At 34.6% G+C, this 13693-nt stretch overlaps 1 protein-coding gene across 2 annotated transcripts in view; it reads left to right on the top strand.

Annotated features, from left to right (window-relative positions):
* Positions 1-13693, top strand: part of LOC109053833 — a 69979-nt gene that overhangs the window by 6022 nt on the left and 50264 nt on the right. The gene's annotated exons all lie outside the window — the stretch shown is intronic.

Raw genomic sequence — 13693 nt, 5'->3', positions numbered from 1 at the left:
CACTGACACTGAATCACCAAACACACCTGATGAACAAACAGATTTCACACAGATTAAAGCCTCAGCAGAATAAAACAAAAATCAGAAAATGTAAAATATCAGCGATCTTTATAAACAGCTATTGTAAACTTGCTAACTGTACGGTCTGGTTAATAATAGAGAGACGGTAAACAGAGAGATAAAACACGAGGAATTATGGACCCCCACAGGAATATACAGTACATAATTAAATGCACACAATCTGGGTACATAATTCTTCTGTTCCAGATGTATTTCACATTATTTTTCTATTTTTTTCTTAGTCTTACTTTATTTAAATCGTCTCTTTCTGTTCTATAGTGTCAGTATATGTATGTGTACCAAGAGCTCACTAAAGAGAAAAACAACTAATCCTTGTGTTTTTGCGCACAGTTGGCAAATAAAGCTATAATCGTGAGATATGGAGTTTACATCAAAGTAAAAGGGTTAAAGTTAATTTGATTTCAAATGTAAATGTACTCATTTTAAAGTTTAAAGTTTGTTGGAACAGAATTATTAGATAAATATTTTAATCTAGATTTTAGATTATTGGTGTAATACATCACTAGTCTTTAATTTTGTTTTAAAAGCGTGGAGGACAATCATGTTTAAGGTTTCCATCATTTATTGACAATAAATAAATGATAATTATTGCAAATTGAACGTACAGTTTTAATTTTGGCTGGATATTTTTTAAATACATTTTTGTAGATAAATAATAAATTTAGATCATAGATCCCTGATCGTTTCCTATGGGCTATGTTTGGGCACATTTTGACTTGTAAATTTCCATGACATTTGTAGATGTTTATGATCACTGCAGAAGTATTTTTAAAAATATATATTTATAAGTATTTTTTTTTTAGAAATTTATTTTTAGGGCTTATATTTTGGGGTGATATTTGAAAGCAGCTCAACATAGAACATCTACATTCACTGAAGGGATTTTCCATTATTCTCATGATATTTTCCAGATCTGAATTTAATGTAAACTTCCGAATCATAATCCCACAGAGACCTGAATTCAAAGTTAGTAGAACTTGTATTGTATTCTTTTGGTACATAACAGGATATTAAAATAAAATTATTTGAACAGTAGCAGCAGCTTTATTACCCCCAAATTGAGACAGAAAAAAAGCCATAAATATTATTTCATAAACTTACCAGTCAGACCCCAGCAGCACAAACAGAACAAGACAAACTTGTGAAACATTTTCTTCAGTGGTTCAGTGTGTGATCGAGCGGCAGACTGTGTTAAAGTGTTGAGTGAATCCCCCCCATGACAGGATTTGACCCTCCCACTTCACACCCTGCATTTTGCATATAATCTTACAGTGCATCTAGCACTTATTAAGATTTTTACTGGTTTTAAGTGAAAAAATTATTTAAATTTTTATCAAAAGGTTAAGGGTTCATATTCCCTCCTCACCTGACAGCTTTTCTCTTCTGAGAGTGTGGTTTACTTGACTGTTTCAAATGACTGAAAGTAGAAGAATATTGTGTGATTTGTGGATGAACTACATTTCATGATAAAATGAAACATAGTGATTTTAAAATGATATATGTTAAAACAATAGCAAAATTATCGGTCACCCTTTAGTTTAGGGTCCAGTTCTTACTAACTGGCACATCATCACCAACAACACATGAAATGGCCTGAGATCATTGAGATTAAACTGGATGATTGGAAGAAAGTGGCCTGGTCTGATGAGTTAGAGATCCTGGTGCATCATGTTGATGGGCCGAGCGCACATACACAGATTACCGACAGAGGCAGTGTTGGGCAGACACAGACCTGCAGCAGTGGATGTGTTATACTGTGGACAATGTTTTCTATTTTGTTCATCTGTTTACTAAAGCTGTCAGTAGATTTTAGACTCATACCCAAAACCTGTATTTAAAAAAAAATTAAAAAAAGCACTTTTCTGTTGTGCATATATTTGTCCCACTATTCAAAAAATTGCTTATAATTAGCTGTTCAATTCAAGTGTTAAGATCAGCCAGCAAGCAGCGTCAGCTTTAGGAGTTTCAGTGTTTCTGTCTCTGGTGACTATAATTCATGTCACTCACTGCATCTTCCTTTGAGGAAATGGAGATACATTTTTTAAATCAATCCAATAAATGAAAAAGTGAGATTTGACTCAGCATTAAAACATAATGAAGGTCTTCTGTATCACCTTACGTGAAAGTGAAAGTGAAAGTCGTGATATTTGCCAAGTTACGGTAACCCATACTCAGAATGGTGATCTGCATTTCAAACCATCCAAGTGCACACACACAGCAGTGAGAAGTGAACACACCATGAACACACACCCAGAGCAGCAGTGGGCAGCCTATATATCCAGCGACCCGGGGGGGGAGCAACTGGGGGGTTCAGTGCCTTGCTCAAGGCCACTTCAGCCATGGGTATTGAGGGTGGAAGAGAGCACTGTTCATTCACTCTCCCCCACCTACAACTCCTGCCAGCACCGAGACTCGAACCTGTGACTTTTGGGTTACAAGTCCAACTCTCTAACCAAGAGGCCACAGCTTCACATGCCCCCATCACCTTCACATGAACACCAAAGTTTGGTGGCACAATTATTCTCACATTATGTATTATGTCACATGACTCGGCCTACAGTCAGCCTGCTGTAATGCTGCCAACCCACTAATCAGAATTAAATTAATATTAAAATTAATCAATGGACTGCTGCTAATTAGACTGAGGCTGAGGCTCCCACACCAACATAACCTTTTATTTATTTATTTATTTATTTTTGACACTTTTATTTAAAGGCATAGTGAAGAGAAGAAATGATGCTGCAAGTGCAAGTTCTGTTAGAAAGACTCTAATGCCACGTCACTAATTCATATGAATAGATCTGGCCAATCACTGCTTGACACCTGGAGTATATAAGCAGTGAACTGATGATCTGCAGATAAGGTGGACAGAGTATATTTAGGTATATTTATAACATAAGTGCAGAATAATACATTTTTGTCATGCAAATGTTTTGTTACATCAGAGTTTTAATTATTTAACATTAATTTTCCAGTGTTTTAATAATTGAAATATTGTAAATGATCTGTGCATATGAAGAAGTTTTGTTTTGTGGTAAAATAAACAAATAATAATAGAAATCCTGTACCTTTCCATGAGCAAAATATTTTTAGACCTGTATATTTTTCTTTAACTTTGCATCAGCCCATATAAACACCATTTTCTTTCTGAAACAAGCAACAATAACTTGAAAGATATTGATATGTTCATGTGATTCTTTGAATGTTGGATTCCTAGTTATGTCACTAGATGGCGCTCTAATACAGTGTGCTCACTGATTGTGCTGCACACACTTTATGTATTAATGAAATATCAGGCAACTTATAACAAGGGCACAGTGTGTGTAGGATGCTGTTCTTGCAAATATAAGCAGAAGAAAAAAAAATACATTTGATCCAAAAAAAAAGGAAAGTTGAAAATACGCCGTAATTAAAAGTATTTTCTTTGAAAAGACTCAAAAGATAGGTATAATAAATTATTGTTTCAATAACTTAGAGAAACTAATTTAAGTATTTTAGAGACATTTTGTCCACACTCAGCATCAGCTCGTTGTTCTCCGACCGCCAACAAACCCTAGAAGAGGAACGACTCTCGTCCTTTATTGGTCACACGCTGTTTTAGTTTCGATTCTGAATGTGTGTGTGTTTATCTGCTTTCTGTGAGTTTCTAGACATGTAGAGTGGTTTTTAGGTTTACAATACAGCAGCATTATTTGGAGACACATACATGTGATGCGGGATGTCATTAATGTGAAATGAAACAACATGACTGCAGACCAACACTAACTAACTAAAAAAAAAAAAAAAAAAGCCCCTAGCAGATGATATTCGTGTCGGGTGTGTTATAATCAACAGAGAGTGTGGTGTAGTGTCACTGCACACGTGTTCGGTTACCGCATGAGTTGTTAAAGTAGCCTCGTTGTGTCACTTTTGTTAGTAATGAAGCAGGAGTGTGTCAAGTTTACCGCAAAGTTTCAGTCCTGTGTTCCAGACACGAATGATTTCCTCATCCTGTGCTGCTGTTTAAAGTGACCAGACTGCTGGACGATGAATCAGGTGAAGAGGCCCTCACACGCACATTGAACGAGGGGCCAAAGACATATCTACAGACCAGAATATGACAGACACGGGGCCCTGGACAGACACTGTATCATTTCAGACACTTGGGCTCTTTTGAACAGTAAACACCACCCACTCAGAGCACACCAGCAAAGGTACTAAAATCTACCAGAACATTGCTAATGCTTTTTTCTACTAAAATTAACTCTAACGAAATTTAAATAAAATTTAACTAAAATTTCTACTCATGTTTTGGTTCCCCTGATCCTCAAGTGGAGTCTAGCAGAGCGGGAAGCGGAGCAGGAGCGGATCTCTTCAGCAGTCCACAGTCTACTTGTGTCCTGATCTTTACCATTATCAGATAATGGAAACTTAAGGTGAGATTTTCTATCTGATCATCATCTTAATCTTACAATCTCATTTTCAACCATTGTTTTTACTCACTGTGGACAGGAGCTCTGTTGTGCTATTGAAAAAAAAAGTTTGTTAGTTTCTCATCAAGGCTGAAGAAAGCAAAATAAACTATTAAACACCATCAAACACAAAGCATAAATTGTAGATCATGCATTGCATTTTTTCTTAAAATGACCCAGATACTGGCCGAAAAAAACAACTTTACATGAAAAAAAAGGAATCAAGAATATTTTTCTGCTTAGAAAGAATTGAAATTCTTAGAAAAAAAAAAGGTTTTCATCCATTCAGGTACTAATATGCAGATGCATGCAGATATCTTAAGGGGTAAAGAAGATACAAAGGTGTACCGCACATGACAGCTTTTGTACCTTATTTGTACTACTGTATGAGATCATCAAGCAAAGTATATATTACTTTTTCATATTAATATCTCTGTTTGATTTGAGACATTTTTTGTCAAACATCAGCACTAATGAGTGTTTAGTATTTTGTAGTAAGTGGGCTTCCCTGTATCAACGGTTTCATGTGAGCAGAAAATGAAAAAATCCTTGCAACAACATGCTGATCAAACAGACTGACACACCTCAGACACACACACTGACCACGTGAGGGACACACTGATACCACACTCGCACCCCACACCCAAACCCCTGTTGACACCTCAGACACACACTGGCACTGATGCACACTCACACAGACACTATTGACAACCTCAACACACACTAACAAAACTGACATCAAATGCAATCATCCAGCATAGACACTTTCTCAGGCACAAGCTGTTGTTTTCTACCAAACAGATCAAACCACATTTCTGTACAGATATAATTACATGAGACCACATCAGAGTTCACTTTGTCACCTTTTAAAGACTAGTTTGCATCTTAGTTTTGCAAACATGAGAATGCTGCAATAGGTCACATGATTAATACAATGTGTTCAAGGTCCTTGTATTACAATTAAGGTTAATTCTTTTGAAGTTTTTTAGGAGACCAATTAATGAATCTATCATTAATGATCATACATGAAACACTTTCAGGATGCTCCTGCCGTATGTCTTCTGTAATTTCTTGATGTAATGTGGTGATTCTTACAAACTCAACCATAGACATAGGAGGTCATTTTAAGAAAATTATCACACAATCTGGGTCTTGAACTTAGAAAAACAATGACATTTGATCATCTTCTGATTGTGATTGGTGCATATTCCACATAAGTCACCTCTTCAACTTTCTGTAAAAAAATGCATAACACAAAATATAATAATAATAATGAATGTAATGTAATGTATTTTTATTTATTTATTTATTTTATTTTTATATTTTTTGAAGTAACAAGTCTTTTATAAACATCTGATGGTGTGGTTGTGTGTGAGATTAATGTGATAGATCATTATACTATGAAAGCCCATCACCGCCAGATAATAATAATAATAATAATAATAAAAAATCCAAATTAGGGCATAATTAAATCAGAATATGATATATGCAAGTCAAAATTAGTATGTCAAAATTTATGCATTGTAAATTATAATTAGAAATTTTCTATCTCATAATGTTAATTTTTTTATGTGATATTTTCTAATTTGTAAATCATAATTTTGACTTTTTAATCGTTTTGATTTAGTATAAATTTTTCATAATTATGATTTAGGAGAGCATGATTTTTTTTATCTGATGTTTTGGAAATGGACTTGCATATTATACAGACAAAATCAAAAGCGCACACTGATCAGAGTCACTGCTAAAATAATACAGAAACTCAACAAATTATCAGTAAATTGTCTTACCAGTTTCTGTGTGTTTCTTTTGTAGAATATCATCTCAGTGAAAGTGAGCTCTTCTTCACACAGTCTCGGCTGGGTTTAACAATAATAGAGGCATAAAACCACAAAACTCAGTCTTAATTAGATCTGCTTCTTCACAGTCTGTGAGTTATTATTGGGGCTTTCAGATTTAACACCAAAGTAACACTCAAAGATTCAGGCCTATAACTGTTTCCACACGCAAATAGTTCAAGAGTGTTTATCATTACATTTAGAGAGGACACTTAAATCACACATTAATTTATCACACATAAATCAGCAACCCAGATGTGCTGTTTAACATCCACATTCTTTGTATTTAATCAGCATTCAAGTTTCAACAAGCACAAAGTTAATCATTCATTTAAATTTAGAGCACCAGCCACATCTTTACACGTAAGATTATGTTCATAAAATGGAGAAAGCTTTTTTTTTATTATTATTAAAAAATAAACATTTCTGTTTTTTTGCATTTCCAGGTGTTGATGCAGATTAAGAAATTGAAAAATTTGTTTTCATTATATACAAATATTTTTTTAATAATTTTATTATAACAATGATAATAATTTTAATTACATGATAAAATAGGGCTATCTGGGTTGGCTCAGATTTTTAGAACATATTTTTGAAGAATTATTTCTTATTTTTATTGTTTAAAAGGAAAAGATAATACTTGCCTTCTTGGTCAGGTTTTATGTGTTTCCTGCAGATGCAGAAGATCACGGCTGCAGCAACAATTAACAGAGATCCAGCAGCAGAGATCAGCACTATCATAGACACTGAGACTGGAGGAACTGAAGAAGAGTAAAAGAGAGAAAGTAAGTGATTGAATCAGTCTGATCTACAACAGAAGACAGAGATCAGCTCAGTGAATAACTTGTGGAAGTACCTGCACATGTGTGACAGAGTTGAGTGATGTCCAGTGTGTTGAGTCTGGGTTCCTGATGGGATTGTGGAGCACACAGCTGTAGGTGTTTTTATCCTGATGTTCCACCTCCAGAGATAGAGAGAGACTGATGCTGAGATCAGACACACTGATGCTGGACAATAAAACTGTTTCCTTTGTACCAGGAGAGAGTCACATGACCCACATTCACCACTGAACACACCAATGAACAATTCTGCTGTGATGATGATGATGAAGATGATGATGATGAAGAACATTGTGAAGAGTTACTGCTGATGACAGGAACAGACAGACGAGCTGAAAACATGAGAGAATAAGAGGAATATGAACACAACAATCTGCTTATTTTCAACGTTGTGAATTGTAGTGAATGTGTCTACTTCATTTATGAACTTTGGGATTAATTAAAAAATGAAAGTTAATTTGACTCAAATAATAATGAAAGTTCATTGGACTTAATTGAAATAAGTTCGTAATCTCAAAATGCTGTTGTAGTGAGGTGAACTTAAAATTATTGCATTTCAAGTTCCCAGCATGCATTGCATCAGCCAACAAGGAAAATAAATGTAGAAATTAGGTGCTATTTTTGTGTGTTTTTTACACAAGAAATAACATAGAGAGATATAAGTTAGTACTTAAATGTTGTGTTATGTTAGGATTTACCATATGTTTCTGTTATGTTAGTTTTGTAGTGTTTACCGTTGTGGTGAAGAGTAGAGCCTGTGGTTAGGTTGAGGATGGAAAGCAAACTTAAAGGTTATATATACTGCATGATGTTTGAATAATAATATGCAAGTATGTGAGTCTTTTTGATAACTACATTAGTAGTTACATTTGAGTGTATTTCCCACATTATAAGGGTTGAAAAATAGTGAACATTTTTAGTGAATTACTCCCTAATTTTAAGTTGAGAAATATCAATATTTATAAGATAATATTTAGATAATTTAAGGAAACTGGAAATTTAATTGTAAATTTTATGTAAACTTAAAACTTTTGAAAACATCACTTAAATGTTTTTGTGTAATCTGTTACAAAATATTTTTTGAGTTCTGTGAACTTATTAGGGTTTACAGGGTGTAATGAATGTTGTGTTGAGTGTGTGTTTAGTGTGTTAAGGGTCACTGAATGTGTCTGTCATCTCAAAGTATAAAATGAATCAACTTTTGACAATGTAAATAGAATATGTGAACGTTTTAAATAAATGACATCTCTACTCACTATATACAGAAACACTGAATGTTTTTGATGACTGTTTCACTCCACTAATCTTTACTTCATAGAGTCCAGCGTGTTGAGTTGTGATGTTTGTGATGGTCAGAGATCCAGTTTGATTGTCCAGCTTCAGTCTGTCTCTAAATCTCCCATCAGGAACATCAAATGTGGAGAAGATTTGCTGTTGTTTTTTAATTTTAGCTATGAGAGAGTTTTCAGCTCCAAATTTCCATAGTATGTCATCGTCGTCTTCACGTATTTCATTAACAGTGTTTAGAGTGACAGAATCTCCCTCCATCACTGACACTGAAATCACCAAACACACCTGATGAACAAACAGATTTCACACAGATTAAAGCCTCAGCAGAAACAAAAAACAAAATGTAAAATATCAGTGGTCTTTATAAACAGCTATTGTAAACTTCTATCTGTTAATAATAGAGAGACTGTTAGAATCAATCAGACAGAGAGTGCTATTTAATGGATTAAACACATATTTATATACAGTACATAATGCAAAAATCTGTACATAATTCTTTTCTTCCAGACGTATTTCACATTATTATTTTTTACTTATTACTTATTTAAATGTTCTCTCTGTTCTCATGTCATATATGTATGTACCAAGAGCTCCTGAAAAACAACTAATCCTTGTGTTTTTGCGCACACTTGGCAAATAAAGCTATAATAAGTGAATATAGAGTTTACATCAAAGTAAAAGGGTTAAAGTTCATTTATTTCAAATGTAAATGTACTCATTTTAAAGTTTAAAGTTTGTTGGAACAGAATTATTAGATAAATCTTGATTTAATCTAGATTTAGGATTATTGGTGTAATACATCACTAGTCTTTAATTTGTTTTAAAGTGTAGAGGACAATCATGTTTAAAGTTTCATCATTTATTGACAATAAATACATTAAAATTATTGCCAATTGAAAGTACAGTTTTAAATTGTGCTGGATATTTTAAAATACATATATATAGATAAATAATAAATTTAGATCATTAGATCCCTGGATTGTTTCCTATGGGCTATGTTTGGGCACATTTTGACTTGTAAATTTTCCATGACATTTGTAGATGTTTATGATCACTTAAGAAATATTTTAAAATATATATATTTATTTGAAATGTATTTTTAAAACGTCATAAATGGGCTGATATTTGAAAGCAGCTCAACAGAAAGTTCACATTCTGAAGATCTACATTCACTGAAGGGATTTCCATTATTCTCATGATATTTTCCAGATCTGAATTTAATGTAAACTTCCGAATCCTAATCCCACAGAGACCTGAATTCAAAGTTAGTAGATCTTGTATTGTATTCTTTTTGGTACATGACAGGATATTAAAATAAAATAATTTGAACAGTAGCAGCAGCTTTATTACCCCCCAAATTGAGACAGAAAAAAAGCCATAAATATTATTTCATAAACTTACCAGTCAGACCCCAGCAGCACAAACAGAACAAGACAAACTTGAGAAACATTTTCTTCAGTGGTTCAGTGTGTGATCGAGCGGCAGACTGTTAAAGTGTTGAGTGAATCCCCCCATGACAGGATTTGACCCTCCCACTTCACACCATGCTTTTGCATATAATCTTACAGTTCATCTAGCACTTATTAAGATTTTTACTGGTTTTAAGTAAAAAAAATAATTTCAATTTTTATCAAAAGTTAAGGGTTCATATTCCTGCCTCCCTGACAGCTTTTCTTCTGAGAGTGTGGTTAACTGACTGACTTTCAAAATGACTAAAAGTAGAAGAATATTGTGTGAATTGTGGCTGAACTACATTCCATGATGAAATAAAACATAGTGATTTTAAAATGATATATATGATCATTTATTTATTCTAAATTTTAGTGAATGGAAAAACCGGACTACATATTTAAAACAGTGTTATGATCTCACAGTACCAGCTTTTACTGAGTGTATCTTCTGAGTCAAACTGACACCAGCTGTGGTTAGTTTTCTGAACGTGGTTTGATCGTTGGGTGGACAAACAGATGTGAGTGACTCTGGGCATTCAGAGCACCAGTGTTTAGTTTGTAGGTGAAGAGTGTTCTTCCTGTAAGGCCTGCTACTATTTACAGAGTTTAAGAAAGTGGTCTGGTCTGATGAATCAAGATTCCTGGTGCATCATGTTGATGGCCGAGCGCAGATACACAGAAATACCGACAGAGGCAGTGTTGGGCAGACACAGACCGGCAGGAATGGCTTGTTATACTGTGGACAATGTTTTCCTATTTTGTTCATCTGTTTTACTAAAGCTGTCAGTAGATTTTAGACTCAACCAAAAAACCTGTAAAAAAAAAAAAAAGCACTTTTCTGTTGTGCATATATTTGTCCCACTATTCAAAAAATTGCTTATAATTAGCTGTTCAATTCAAGTGTTAAAGATCAGCAGTTGCAGCGTCCAGTTTTAGGAGTTTCAGTGTTTCTGTCTCTGGTGACTATAATTCAGTCACTCACTGCATCTTCCTTTGAGGAATGGAGATACATTTTTGAATCAATCCAATAAATGAAAAAGTAAGATTTGACTCAGCATTAAAACATAATGAAGGTCATCTCTATCACCTTCACATGAACATCAAAGTTTGGTGGCACAATTATTCTCACATTATGTATTATGTCACATGACTCTTACAGTCAGTGCTGTAATGCTGCCAACCCACTAATCAGAATTAAATTAATATTAAAATTAATCAATGGACTGCTGCTAATTAGACTGAGGCTGCCACACCAACGTTTGTACTTTTTATTTATTTATTTATTTATTTATTTTTGAGACTTTTATTTAAAGGCATAGTGAAGAGAAGAAACGATGCTGCAAGTGCTTATCTGTGTTAGAAAGACTCGTCATTTATTCATATTAATAGATCTGGCCATGCTGGATAAACTGCTTGACTCCTGGAGATATGATCAGCAGTGAACTGATGATCTGCAGATAAGGTGGGACAGACAGGTATATTTAGGTATATTTATAACATAAGTGCATCATGATACAGTTTTGTCATGCAAAATGTTTTGTTACATCAGAGTTTTTTAATTTGCCATCAGCTGGACATAGATATGATTTGTTTCATTAACATTAATTTTCCCAGTGTTTTAAGTTAGCTGTTGAAAATATTGTAAAATGATCTGTGCCTATGAAGTTTTGTTTTGTGGATTTAAGAATTTCAAATAAATAAAAAATAAATAATAATAGAAATCCCTGTACCTTTCCATTGAGCAACATATTTTTAGACCTGTATATTTTTCTTTAATCTGGCATTCATCAGGAACATTTAAGCCAGCACATTTTCTTTCTGGAAACAAGTGAAAACAAGCAACCAACAACAACAACATTTACAAGATATTGATATGCTCCATGTGATTCTTTGGATGTTGGAAATTCCTTGTTATTGTCACTAGATCGGCGCGATAATACAGTGTTGCTCACTGATTGGATTTTGCGCGCCGCGCATAATCAAATGTATTACATGAAATACTCAGGCCACCCAATAAGCATTCACCATGACGAACAAGCCTAGTAACGTGCCATGAACAACCAAAATTATGCATTTTCCCCATTCGTTTTTTATTTAAATTTAAGGTACAGTTTGCAACAATTTAATATTAAGATATATTTTTTTTTTGTGCCCACGCCATGGCCTGTAGGAGGGGCAATCATGACAGCTAGGGGGGGCACGGCCCTCGAATTGCCCCACCACAGCGCCGGCACTGATAAATATCAGGCAACTTATAACAAGGGCACACTGTGTGTAGGATGCTGTTCTTGCAAATATAAGAAGAGGAAAGAAAAAAAAATACATTTGATCCAAAAAACAGGAAAGCTGAAAATACGCTGTAATTGAAAATATTTTTCTGTGAAAAGACTCAAAAGATAGGTGTTATAATTTATTGTTTCAATAACTTAGAGAAACTAATTTAAGTATTTTAGAGACATTTTGTCCACACTCAGCATCAGCTCGTTGTTCTCCGACCGCCAACAAACCCTAGAAGAGGAACGACTCTCGTCCTTTATTGGTCACACGCTGTTTTAGTTTCGATTCTGAAGGTGTGTGTGTTTATCTGCTTTCTGTGAGTTTCTAGACATGTAGGGCGTTTTTTAGGTTTACAATACAGCAGCATTATGTGGAGACACATACATGTGATGCGGGATGTCATTAATGTGAAATGAACCAACACCAACTCAATAATAAAAATTAAAAAAGCCCCTAGCAGATGATATTCGTGTCGCGGGTGTGTTATAATCAACAGAGAGTGTGGTGTAGTGTCACTGCACACGTGTTCGGTTACCGCACGAGTTGTTAAAGTAGCCTCGTTGTGTCACTTTTGTTATTAATGAACGCAGGAGTGTGTCAAGTTTACCGCAAAGTTTCAGTCCTGTGTTCCAGACACGAATGATTCCTCATCCTGTGCTGCTGTTTAAAGTGACCAGACTGCTGGACGTTGAATCAGGTGAAGAGGCCCTCACACGCACATTGAACGAGGGGCCCAAGACATATCTACAGACCAGAATATGACAGACACGGGGCCCTGGATAGACACTGTATCATTTCAGACACTTGGGCTCTTTTGAACAGTAAACCACCACCCACTCAGAGCACACCAGCAAAGGTACTAAAATCTACCAGAACATTGCTAATGCTTTTTCTACTAAAATTAACTCTAGCGAAATTTAAATAAAATTTAACTAAAATTTCTACTCATGTTTGGTTCCCTGATCCTCAAGTGGAGTTACAGAGCTGGAAGCGGAGCAGGAGCGGGATCTCTTCAGCAGTCCACAGTCTACTTGTGTCTGATCTTTACCGCTTATCATGGAAACTTAAGGTGACTGAAGGTGAGATTTTCTATCTGATCATCATCTTAATCTTACAATCTCATTTTCAACCATTGTTTTACCTGTGGACAGGAGCTCTGTTGTGCTATTGAAAAAAAAGTTTGTTAGTTTCTCATCAAGGCTGATGAAAGCAAAATAAACTATTAAACACCATCAAACACAAAGCATAAATTGTAGATCATGCATTGCATTTTTTTCTTAAAATGACCCAGACACTGAAGAAAAAAACAACTTTACATGAAAAAAAAAGGAATCAAGAATATTTCTGCTTAGAAAGAATTGAAATTCTTAGAAAAAAAAAAAAAAAAGGTTTTCATCCATTCAGGTACTAATATGCATGCTTAAGGGGTAAATAAGACACAAAGGTGTACCGCACATGACAGCTTT

Source organism: Cyprinus carpio, chromosome A22 (genome assembly GCF_018340385.1).
Source record: "Cyprinus carpio isolate SPL01 chromosome A22, ASM1834038v1, whole genome shotgun sequence".
Classification (NCBI taxonomy): Eukaryota; Metazoa; Chordata; class Actinopteri; order Cypriniformes; family Cyprinidae; genus Cyprinus; species Cyprinus carpio.
The sequence above is the reverse complement of the archived record's forward strand: the minus strand, read 5'-3'. Positions and strand labels throughout refer to the sequence as shown.